This window comes from Silene latifolia, chromosome Y, assembly GCF_048544455.1.
Source record: "Silene latifolia isolate original U9 population chromosome Y, ASM4854445v1, whole genome shotgun sequence".
Lineage (NCBI taxonomy): Eukaryota > Viridiplantae > Streptophyta > Magnoliopsida > Caryophyllales > Caryophyllaceae > Silene > Silene latifolia.
The window spans coordinates 394912484-394925385 of NC_133538.1; positions in this window are offsets into that span (position 1 = coordinate 394912484).

Here is a 12902-nt window from a genome sequence, read left to right on the forward strand (position 1 = left end):
TTTACTTCAAGTATGAAGTTTTACATGAAATGTATTACTAACACTAAATAATCTTAGAATAAGACAAACTAATCAAACAACTAAAGGGATAACATTGGTAAGACACACGACCAACATGCGATGTAATCTAGAGATAATCAACCTATTTTGATCGTCAACTAACAAAAGATAGAAGGCAATAATTAACTTACTTTTCACGTAGGTAGTGAAGTTAGATGAAGTTGAAGAAAGGAGATGAAGTTGAGAGGAGGGAGGTGAAGTTGAAACAGGAAAAAGGAGATGAAAATGAAACTAGGAAAATGAAAGGACACGAGTGAATGATGTACTCTACAAGCTAAAGGTTCTTATGTGCTTTTCCACCTCAGTGCCCTGTCATATCCAAGTCATTGCCACATAAGCGTCCATGTCATCATTTAACAACTAAAATAGAGTTAAGTTGACAGAAAATAAATTTGAGGTTACGTTTAGTGATAATAACACAGTATAGGGGTACCATGTGTGTTTTCTAGATTGTAGGGGTACCATGTAGAAAGTCGAAAAGTTGAGGGGTGCCATATAGAATATCCCTAATTTTAAATATATAAATTTAATTTATATAATTTTAAGTCAATTTGATGTAACTTTATAGTTTTATGACTGTAACTTCAGTCCAAATTTATGTAATTTTAGTCCTTTTTGATAAATTAATTGGAATTTATTTAAGTTTAAGACAAGTAATATAGTTTTAGTCATACTGTAACTTTAGTTCTTTTTGTATAACTTTAGTCCAAAATTGTGTAACTTTAGTTCATATTTGTGTAACTTTAGTCCAAAATTAATTAGAATTTATTAAATTTTAAGACAATTTATATAATTTGTCCTACTGTAACTTTAGTCCTTTTTGTATAACTTTAGTACAAAATTATATAACTTTAGTCCAAAATTGTGCAACTTTAGTCCAAAAAAAGAGAAATGAGAAGAATAAGAGCTTTAATATTTTAAGGGTATAACTTTAGTCATAAATAGTACAAAGTTTATGTAACTTTGATATTTTAAGGGTGAAACTTTTGTCCTAAATAGTGTAACTTTAGTCGTAAATAGTGTAACTTTAGTCGTAGCTAGTGCAACTTTAGTCGTATAGTCCATTTGTTACATACTTCATATTTAGTAGATTTCAAAAAAGAAAATAAAAAAAAATAAAAAATTAGATATGAGAAAAACAAGATCGGAAAACACAAAAAAACTGAGAGAGAAGTCAGAACAAATTAAAAAATTTAAATCTGAAAAATATGTATAACAAATATAACAACCACCCTAAAAAAAAAAAGAGATCCAAGTCTATGTTAAACAACCGCCACTAACCACCATCATCCACTCACTACTAACCTTTAAACACCACCAACGACTAGCGACAAAAAGGCCCCCCCTCCCCCCCACACCACCCCCACCGTCAGATCTAAATGTGAGAGAAGGCGGGGTGGTTGCCGGCATGAATGAGAGGAGGAGGAAGAAGAAAGTAAGAGAGAACAGAGGGAAGAAGTGCGGTGCTGGGGAGGTGCGTCGGTTGGGAAGCAAGCCGGCGTGGGTTGTGGGCTGTGAGTGATTGGGGGAAGATCTAGGGTGGTGGAGGAGATGGTCGCCGGATTTTAAGGGGTTGTTGGTTTTAGCGGATGATGTGGGTGGTGGGGATTCAGATCTGGACGAAGAGGGGAGTTTCGGTGGTGGTGGTGGGTCAGTGACGGTGGTTTTGGGTCAGCGACGAAGATGGTGGTGGTGGACAGTATGGGTGTGGCTGGCCGCTGTTGTTGTTGGTGCAATGGTGGCGGCGGGTTGCGAAGGAGAACGACGGTGATGTGGGGGTGTGTTGGTGGTTGATTAAGGGGAGGGAGGGAGGGTATATGTTTTGTTGGTTTGTTTTGCTTTGGGAGAGATAAATGAGAGAGATTGATTTCTTTTGGGAGAGATAAATGAGTAAGAAGTGAGATAGATGACGGGGAATGAGATCTAATCTCATCCTTCATTATATATATATATATATATATATATATATATATATATATATATATATATATATATATATATATATATATATATATATATATATAGTCGGGATCCGGTGAGAACTACTAAATATTTGAGGATTAAGTAACGAATTAAATATCAGATCATATACAAAACAATATCGCGAGGGAAATTGACAAACAAAACCCCCAAATTAAAGCACCAAAAACATTCGATAGTTTCTCTCTCTAAAAAACATATCAAACATACTGCCAAACATTTCAAACGAAAATATCACATAAAATCTCTAAAATCTTGCTAAAATCATAAAATTTTATCTCCAGTACAACTTTCTTGATTAATTCGTTCACTACATTGAATAATATCACTAGATTTCTCTCCAAAATCGTACAGGTAAATTCGTTGTTTTTTTTAAAATTTCTGCCATTTTAATTGAACTTATGTGTATTAATTGATTATGAATGTTAATTTTATTTGAAATTATTGTATATATGTTGAATTCGATGAATTTCATAGGGATTAAATAAAAAAATCGAACTGATAGTCGATGATTTGTGGTACTTTCATTTTCTTGTTTTAAAATTCTAAATATCTTAGTTATACATGATTTTAGACGTTTTTTTGTGATTATATCGACAAATTGAACTAATTAGTATCATCGAATTTAGTTGTAGTTGTTTATTAGATGTTTTCTTCATTTAATTGTGAAGATTAGGATTTAATATTATTTAATTTTGAAAATTAGGGTTTCAGAAATAGAGTTTACTAGCTAAGTAATGTGATATTATTTCTTACTATGATATTCTTTCTTAAAATCACAAACTGGAAGTGTGATATTCTTGTTTATGGTTTTGATGTTGTGCTATATTCTTTGTTAAGGGTTGTGATATTGGTGAAGTATAATATTCTTTGTTAATTCAACCAATATAACTAAATAGTATCACTAGATTCTCTCAAATCTCATACAAGTCCATTCATCTTTCATAATTAGTTGTTTTCTGATTAAGTTCTTGTATCAGGGAACTACTGGATAATGATGCTCTACTTGTTGTCAAGAGGTATAACAATGTCAAGCTTGATTGGAAGCCTATGAAAAATGAGATTGTTGGCATCAATGTTGGGAGTGCATGAGTACTTTCAGCGGTATTTAATGCCAATCTAATTGGAATTTATAGAGGGTACATGTGTTGTCCTTCCTATCTTAAATTTGTTTGTTGACTGTTTTTTATTCACTACCTATAAATCATCCATTTAAGATGTGTTTTGTTTCAACTATCATGCCATATATTTACCCAGTCATGCCAGTAAAATTTTCTCGAGTTAGACTTGTAGATCTTTTGCTTATTTCACACTTCATTTTAGTTTTTTTCCTTCGTTCATTATTAGTTTTGCCTGTATGTGTGAATAATCAACAAAGCACCTCAAGTGAGCATTGTCGATATTATTCATGTTCACGTAGTATTCCCTGAGATTATGAATGACTTTGGTTTGTTGTTTAGCTCCTCTCATACTCTTTTGGGAGTCAGGGTAGCATTAGCGACATTGTTGAATTGATAAATGTTGTTTGCTCACTTTTGTTAGCCTGATGTTGTCTCATTCACTCGGCCTGAATAGGGATAACAATATTGATTAATGTCCAAAAACCTTTACTTGTTTTACACTGACTGCGGACTTACCAAAAGTGGCATTGTTTGTTAGGTGGGTATTTGATGTTGTTATCCTATTGAAAAGAATGATCTAAATTATACTAACTGAGTTTTATTTGCGTTTATTTATAGAGGAGCTGCTTGTGGACACGACGACGATGATGATGGACAAGAGGACAAGATGTAATACCCGCCCTTTTCGTATAATTTTCATAAAAAAATAAATAAATAAATAATACTTTTACATTACTTTAACTAGCTAATTTCATTATATTAATAAAAGTAATTTAATTAAAGCTATAAGTTTTAAAGCTTACGTTATATAAAATATACGTTTTCGTCGGATAGAAATAATAATAGTAATAATAATAAAAACTATATTAATAATAAAGTTCCGTCTTAAATTATAGTAGGTTTAAGACGAATTTCCGTCTAGCAAAGACCGTCACATGCTCACATGTGAGTCTAGACTTATATACTATCGACCTATCCCGGGGTGACAACACACCCCTCAATTTTGGCACCCAACTAATATAATAATGATATTTTTACTCTCCCTCACACTCTCTGACCAACCATATCTCACCAACAACCCCTTATGCATTTCGAAATCCCTGTGTACCTGCAAACAACAATTCTACAGCAGTAGAAACAAAACTCAAAACAAGCTCAAAAAACCCCATTAATGGCGACCGAAAAATCTTAGATTTCTTGCTCATTTTCGACCAAACTCAATAATTCTTGCACCATTCTTCTCCTTTTCTCTTCCTTCATCTTTTAAGGTAAGAAAGGCATAGCCTTGTGAAGTTCACGTCTCGACCCGTCTCATAAATGTGACGTTTTTAAACTAACTCGGCTCTTATTACGGTTTTTAGGTGAAGACTTTGAGGACCCCGAAGGAAACTCGTTCATAATAGACCATTCCCTTGAAGATTGAAGAAAGTTAAGGTAACCGTGATAGGTTACTCGACAAACGTCGGGAAACTCCGCCCCTTTCTACTCGTTTTTGCCTTATTTTTCGCAAAGTTGAAGTCTTTATGTGCTTCCCCATAGATGGAGTTGATTTTGTTGTGTTTGTGCTCATTTTTCATGGTTGTTTGGACCCCTTTTGGTCCGTTTTCTTGCTGAGTTCGGGTAAGGGGAAGAAGTCGAGTCCTCTGTTTCGCCATGGTTTATTTTTAACTGACTTCGTTTTGGTCGAGTAGTAATGTCGCTGGTTTCTCGTCTGGACTGTTTATGTTGTTAGGGACTGTTTATGTTGACTGTAGCGTCCTACCTGTTCGGTAGCGGATACTTCCGTCTCTCGGACTGGCCTCTTACTTGCAGTGTCATACTTCCCCCGTATGCAATGGTTAATCCCCTCACCCCTGTTTCTGAAACCTGCACTGATGATGCGTTTTCCTGAAGCATGAATTGAATTGTTGGGCTCACAAGTCTACAAGTTTTGGACTGGTTTTGTTTTGGGTTTGGTGTGCAGCTGTCCTCCTTCTTCTTTGTTTCGTGATTACTGGGTTTGCCGAGCACACTGATATCATGTCCTCCTTTCTTTCTTTATTTGGTGATCACTGTGTTTGCCTGATGCCGTGTTCTTTTTTTTTCTTCTCTTTATTTTGTGATTTCTGATGTTGGACTCACCAACATTCAATGCTTGGGCTCAAACCATGAAAACTTTTGGACTCACCTCTTCATTTTATTTGGACCAAATTTCTGGATGTTTGTGGGCTCATCATTACCAAACTTTTGGGCTCAATTTGTCACTTGCATTGGATTGTTTGCATTTCGTAAATTTCCACATGACGTAAATTATCCATTACCACTTGTTATATTTTATTTATTGTATTTAGCCGACATGTATAATTATAAAATGAAATGTTTATTTTATACGCTCAAGTATGAAAGGATGATTATAAATATTTACTTGTGAGAGTCGTATTCTTGTAGAAATGCCATGATACTACCGTATATGCTTGATTTACATTTACGTCCTACTTGTCTTTGTTACGCAAGTACGGGTTTGGCACCTTGTCTTTGTTACGCAAGTATGGTTTTGGCCACTTGTCTTTGTCTTTGGCAAGTGAGTCATATCTTAGTCTTTCCGCCACTTTCGTGCTTTGTTAAGCGATTGGGGTACTCGGTCTCTATTAGTAGCCGAGTCTTGGGTGCGTCTTTGTCTTTGGCGCGCACGTCGAATCGGGATGTACACCCGAGAATCTGCAGATTTAGACTAGGACCGTATCATTATCGTAGTCCTACCCGGGGAAATTATAGTCTAAGAGTAGTAAATGTTAGCATTTTGGATGGTATATTGGTCATATCTCCTGGATTTACGTGCTCATGGCTAAGTGGTACTTATGTTGCTCCCTTACATTCTTCCTTCATTATTTAACATTGTTTATGCTTTGCTTACTTGCCTGTCTTATTCCTTTCCTTATTTATGAATCTTTGAACATGCATGCTCATTTGCATAGTTACAATTCAACTCATTCTCATCTTACTTAATCTGATCATTTATTTATGTGTTTTGTCATGTTCATCTTGATGTTTTGTGGCTGGGAGAACCTTGAGTTACTCCCCACTGACTGTTGCTTTCATGTTTACATGAATGACAGGTTAGTGAAGATGCTTATATGGGGTTTGACGTGTGAGCTAGCGAGTACCCCGGACTTTTAGATTTCCTATTTACCGCTTAGACTCACCTATTTCTTTATGTCATTCGAGGGATATATTTTCCCCACTTTTGACCGTTTTATTTGTATGGACCCTTGTTTTTATTTCCGTTTTTCCTTCTGTCAAATGTTAGTGACTCCCGCATGCTAAACTCTATCTACTAAATAAAAGCTTTACAAACTTCACATTTTTCGCATATATTTAGTAGTTTACTTTCCGCTTTATCGCGGGGTGTCACAGTTGGTATCAGAGCCTTTGTAGCTCCCGACGCACACACGTGTACCCCAACTTAAATTTTGAACTTGACCTTGAAATAATGAATGAGAGATGGGTAGAACTAAGGACCTAAGTTGGTAGTCTTCTTGTGTATGCTATTTGTTAAGTACTAACTCGTTTGACTCTCTTTGGTGCTTTAAGAAGATGGTGCGACCAAACAATTTGGAGAATACTATCTTGCAAGCCCTTACTCAAATTCTTCAAAATCAACAAAATGTCAATGTTCAAGCCCATCCCGCTCCACAAGTTGTAGATCATCAAGGAAGTTTTTCTTGGATTGCAAGTCAACTAGCAAGAAACAAGGCTAGGACCTATGGTGGTGAAGTGGATCCTATTGAGCTTTCCGAGTGGTTTCGTGACATGGAGAAGAATTTCTCTCTTTATGATGTTCAAGATCGAGACAAAGTGAAGCTTGCCTCTCATTTCCTTGTGAAGGAGGCCGATAGGTGGTGGACTATTACCGGACCTTCCGTCACTCAAGACCCCACCTTTGATTGGAACCGTTTCAAGACTCTTGTGGAAACTCGTTTCTACCCTAAGGAACTCAAGCAACAAAAATTGAAGGAGTTCATCAATTTCAAGCAAGGAGGCCTATCCGTTCAAGCTTTCACCAAAAAATTCAATGATCTTGCTCACTTTGCTCCTAAGTTTGTGAAAGATGAAGATGAACGTGTCTACTTCTACCGAAGCAAGTTGAATCCCAAGTTGGAAAGTATGGTGAGAAGAGACTCCACAACCTTTGTGGCGGTCTATGATGATGCTCTTTGGGCCGAAAATTCCTTGAAGGCTATTGATGATGATGCCAAGACTCGTTCCCACTCTACTTCTTACCGTCCCAACTTTCATGGCAAGAGACCCTTTGTGCCTTCTCCTTCACAAAACAATCCTAACAAGAGGTTTGTACCAAGAGCACAAGAACCAAGAGTGCAAGAACCAAGGAGGCAAGAGCCTAGTGGACAAGTTTCCCAATCAAGCAACAACAACCTCAATTTGGAGAAAGCTCGCAAGTGCTTCAATTGTAAGCAAGCCGTTCACCCCGGAGTTGGATGCTACAATCGACCTTTGAATTGCTACATTTGTAAGAAGCCCGGACATCGTGCCAATGCTTGTCCCGAGAAGAAGGATGATCCTACTCCTAAAGCCAAGCCAAGAGGAACCATCTTTGTCATGAGTCGTGCCGAAGCCGCCGCTCATCCCGACATCATTACGGGTATGTTCTCCATTTTTTATCAACCATGCCTTATTATTTTCGATACCGGCGCATCTTTATCTTTTATTTCTTCCAAGTTTTCGGAAAAGTTAGCTCTTGAGCCCATACCTAGTGAGGATACCCCTATATCCTTACCTTCCGGAGAAATCATTTCATGCTCCTACTTCTTTCCCGATGTCCCTATCATAATTTCAGGAAATCTTTTCCCCGCTAACCTACTTCGTTTTCCACTTGAGGAATTCGATGTGATTTTGGGTATGAATTGGTTGTCCAAGTATGATGCAAGATTCGAGTGTAGAGATCAAAAGATTTGCCTCAAAAGTCCGCTAGGAACCCGTGTATCCTATAAAGGAGTTCGTTCTCAAGAAGATGTGAAGTTGATTTCCGCGTTGAAGTTGATGAGTATGGAGAGGAAAGGTCACCCAGTCTTTTTATGTGTGGTGACTTCTACTTCTTCTTCTTTGCCGAAGCTTGAAGAAGTACCCGTGGTGTGTGAGTTCGCCGATGTTTTTCCCGAGGAGTTGCCCGGGATACCTCCCGAGCGTGACGTGGAATTTTCTATCGACCTTGTGCCCGGAACCGGACCGATTGCTAAAGCTCCTTACCGTATGGCTCCAACCGAACTTAAAGAGTTAAGGAAGCAACTTGATGAGATGATTGAGAAAGGTTTTATTCGACCTAGTGCGTCACCTTGGGGTGCTCCCGTTCTCTTTGTGAAGAAGAAAGATGGATCCATGAGACTTTGTATCGATTATCGTGAGCTTAACCGTGCTACTATCAAGAACAAGTACCCTCTACCAAGGATTGAAGATTTGTTCGATCAACTCAAGGGTGCCTCTACATTCTCCAAGATTGATCTAAGATCCGGTTATCATCAAATTCCCGTCCGTGATTCCGATATTCCAAAAACTGCCTTTAGCACGAGATATGGACATTTCGAGTTTAAGGTGATGCCCTTTGGTTTAACCAATGCCCCCGCTATCTTCATGGACCAAATGAACCGAACGTTTAGTGAGTTCTTGGACAAGTGTGTTGTGGTCTTCATCGACGATATTCTCATCTTTTCTAAATCCGAGGAAGAGCATGCCGATCATCTTCGTACTATCTTAGAAATTCTTCGTCGTCAAAAGTGGTTTGCCAAGTTTTCCAAGTGTGAATTTTGGTTGTCTAAGGTGTCATTTCTTGGTCATGTGATATCTAAGGAAGGTGTTATGGTGGATCCTTCGAAGATTGAAGCCGTAATGGAATGGAAGAGCCTGGCCAATGTTGGTGAGATCCGTAGTTTCTTGGGTTTGGCGGGTTATTACCGTCGCTTTGTAAAGGACTTTTCTAAGCTTGCTAGACCGATGACTCAACTTTTGAAGAAAGAGACCAAATTCTTGTGGACCGAAGCTTGTGAAGTAGCGTTTCAAGAGTTGAAGAGAAGGTTGACTACCGCTCCCGTGTTGACCTTACCCGAGGATGGAGTGGACTTTGATGTGTTTTGTGATGCTTCTAAGATGGGTTTAGGTTGTGTTCTCATGCAAAATAGGAAGGTTGTTGCTTATGCTTCGCGACAATTGAGAGTTCATGAAGTGAACTACCTTACCCACGATCTTGAGTTAGCCGCCGTTGTTCATGCCTTAAAGATGTGGAGACACTACCTCATTGGAGTTCATTGCCGTATCTACACCAATCATAAGAGTTTGAGGTATATTTTCACCCAAAAAGAGTTGAATATGAAACAACGTCGTTGGTTGGAATTAGTGAATGACTATGATTTGGAGTTGTTGTATCACGAAGGAAAGGCAAATGTGGTTGCCGATGCTCTTAGTAGAAAGTCAATTCACTCCTTGAGTGCCATCCGTGTACTTCCCGATGACCTTTGTACCGAATTTTGTAAGTTAAGTTTGCAAATAGTGGAAAGTGGCTTTGATTACCTTGGTGCTATGGTTGCCGAACCCGTTATTCTTCGTGAGATCCGTGATAGCCTTGTGGATGATGCTACTTTCAAAAGTTTCCAAGCCAAGCTTCTTGAAGGGAAAGCTAAATATTGTGAGATTGATGCTAGTGGGTACCTTCGTTACCAAAGCCGCATGTATGTCCCCGATGCCGGTAACTTGAGAAAGAGAGTTCTTGATGAAGCCCATCTATCCCCTTATTCAATCCACCCTGGAGGAGACAAGATGTATAAGGATTTGAAGCTTCAATTTTGGTGGCCTAACATGAAGAATGACATTGTGACTTATGTTGGGAAATGCCTCACTTGTCAACAAGTGAAGATTGAGCATAAGAGACCCGGAGGTTTGCTACAACCCTTGGATGTGCCTTTATGGAAATGGGAATCTATCTCTATGGATTTTGTTATGGCCTTGCCTAAGACCGTTGGTGGAAAGGATGTCGTATGGGTGATTGTGGATAGATTGACCAAGTGTGCTAGGTTCATCCCCATAAAAGAGACTTGGAGTCTAGATAGGCTTGCTAGTGCCTATGTTGAGGAGATTGTTCGTTACCATGGTGTCCCTAAGGAGATCGTGTCGGATCGTGACCCAAGATTTTGTTCGAGATTTTGGAAGGCTTTGCAAGATGCTATGGGTAGTAAGTTGTTGATGAGTACCACTTTCCATGCCGCTACCGATGGACAAACCGAAAGGACGATTCAAACTCTTGAAGATTTGTTTTGTGCTTGTGCCCTTGATTTCCATATTAATTGGGAGAAGAGCCTACCTTTGGTGGAATTTTCCTACAATAATAGTTACCATGCCTCTATCAAGATGGCTCCTTATGAAGCTTTATATGGAAGAAAGTGCCGTAGTCCGATTTGTTGGGATCAAGCAAGTGATGTTCGTGATCTAGGACCCGACAAGCTAGCTGAAACAATTGACCAAGTGAAGATCATCCGAGAAAGAATGAAAGCCGCCCAAGATCGCCAAAAGTCTTATGCCGATGTTCGCCGTCGACCCTTGGAGTTTGAAATTGGTGATAAAGTGTTCTTGAAGGTTTATCCTATGAAAGGAGTAAAGAGATTTGGAGTTAAAGGGAAGTTGAGTCCAAAGTACATTGGACCTTATGATGTGATGAAAAGGATTGGTGCCGTGGCTTACAAATTGGATTTGCCCCCGAGTTTGGATAAAGTTCATGATGTGTTCCATGTGTCTCAACTTAGGAAGTACATTAGTGACCCGAGTCATGTGTTGCAAAATGAAATTCCCGAGCTTGAGCCTAGTCTTTCTTTCGAAGAGAGACCGATTCGCATTTTGGACAAGAAAGACAAAAAGTTGAGGAGTAAAGTTGTCCCCTTATTGAAAGTTTTATGGAAGTGCGGTGACGTGGAAGAAGTGACTTGGGAACCGGAAACTTCTATGCGTATCAAGTACCCGGATTTGTTTTCTTAAGGTAATTATTCTTACTTCAAGTTTCGAGGACGAAACTTTTTAAAAGGAGGGGTGATTGTAATACCCGCCCTTTTCGTATAATTTTCATAAAAAAATAAATAAATAAATAATACTTTTACATTACTTTAACTAGCTAATTTCATTATATTAATAAAAGTAATTTAATTAAAGCTATAAGTTTTAAAGCTTACGTTATATAAAATATACGTTTTCGTCGGATAGAAATAATAATAGTAATAATAATAAAAACTATATTAATAATAAAGTTCCGTCTTAAATTATAGTAGGTTTAAGACGAATTTCCGTCTAGCAAAGACCGTCACATGCTCACATGTGAGTCTAGACTTATCTACTATCGACCTATCCCGGGGTGACAACACACCCCTCAATTTTGGCACCCAACTAATATAATAATGATATTTTTACTCTCCCTCACACTCTCTGACCAACCATATCTCACCAACAACCCCTTATGCATTTCGAAATCCCTGTGTACCTGCAAACAACAATTCTACAGCAGTAGAAACAAAACTCAAAACAAGCTCAAAAAAACCCATTAATGGCGACCGAAAAATCTTAGATTTCTAGCTCATTTTTCGACCAAACTCAATAATTCTTGCACCATTCTTCTCCTTTTCTCTTCCTTCATCTTTTAAGGTAAGAAAGGCATAGCCTTGTGAAGTTCTCGTCTCGACCCGTCGCATAAATGTGACGTTTTTAAACTAACTCGGCTCTTATTACGGTTTTTAGGTGAAGACTTTGAGGACCCCGAAGGAAACTCGTTCATAATAGACCATTCCCTTGAAGATTGAAGAAAGTTAAGGTAACCGTGATAGGTTACTCGACAAACGTCGGGAAACTCCGCCCCTTTCTACTCGTTTTTGCCTTATTTTTCGCAAAGTTGAAGTCTTTATGTGCTTCCCCATAGATGGAGTTGATTTTGTTGTGTTTGTGCTCATTTTTCATGGTTGTTTGGACCCCTTTTGGTCCGTTTTCTTGCTGAGTTCGGGTAAGGGGAAGAAGTCGAGTCCTCTGTTCTGCCATGGTTTATTTTTAACTGTTGACTTCGTTTTGGTCGAGTAGTAATGTCGCTGGTTTCTCGTCTGGACTGTTTATGTTGCTAGGGACTGTTTATGTTGACTGTAGCGTCCTACCTGTTCGGTAGCGGATACTTCCGTCTCTCGGACTGGCCTCTTACTTGCAGTGTCATGCTTCCCCCGTATGCAATGGTTAATCCCCTCACCCCTGTTTCTGAAACCTGCACTGATGATGCGTTTTCCTAAAGCATGAATTGAATTGTTGGGCTCACAAGTCTACAAGTTTTGGACTGGTTTTGTTTTGGGTTTGGTGTGCAGCTGTCCTCCTTCTTCTTTGTTTCGTGATTACTGGGTTTGCCGAGCACACTGATATCATGTCCTCCTTTCTTTCTTTATTTGGTGATCACTGTGTTTGCCTGATGCCGTGTTCTTTTTTTTTCTTCTCTTTATTTTGTGATTTCTGATGTTGGACTCACCAACATTCAATGCTTTGGCTCAAACCATGAAAACTTTTGGACTCACCTCTTCATTTTATTTGGACCAAATTTCTGGATGTTTGTGGGCTCATCATTACCAAACTTTTGGGCTCAATTTGTCACTTGCATTGGATTGTTTGCATTTCGTAAATTTCCACATGACGTAAATTATCCATTACCACTTGTTATATTTTATTTATTGTATTTAGCCGACA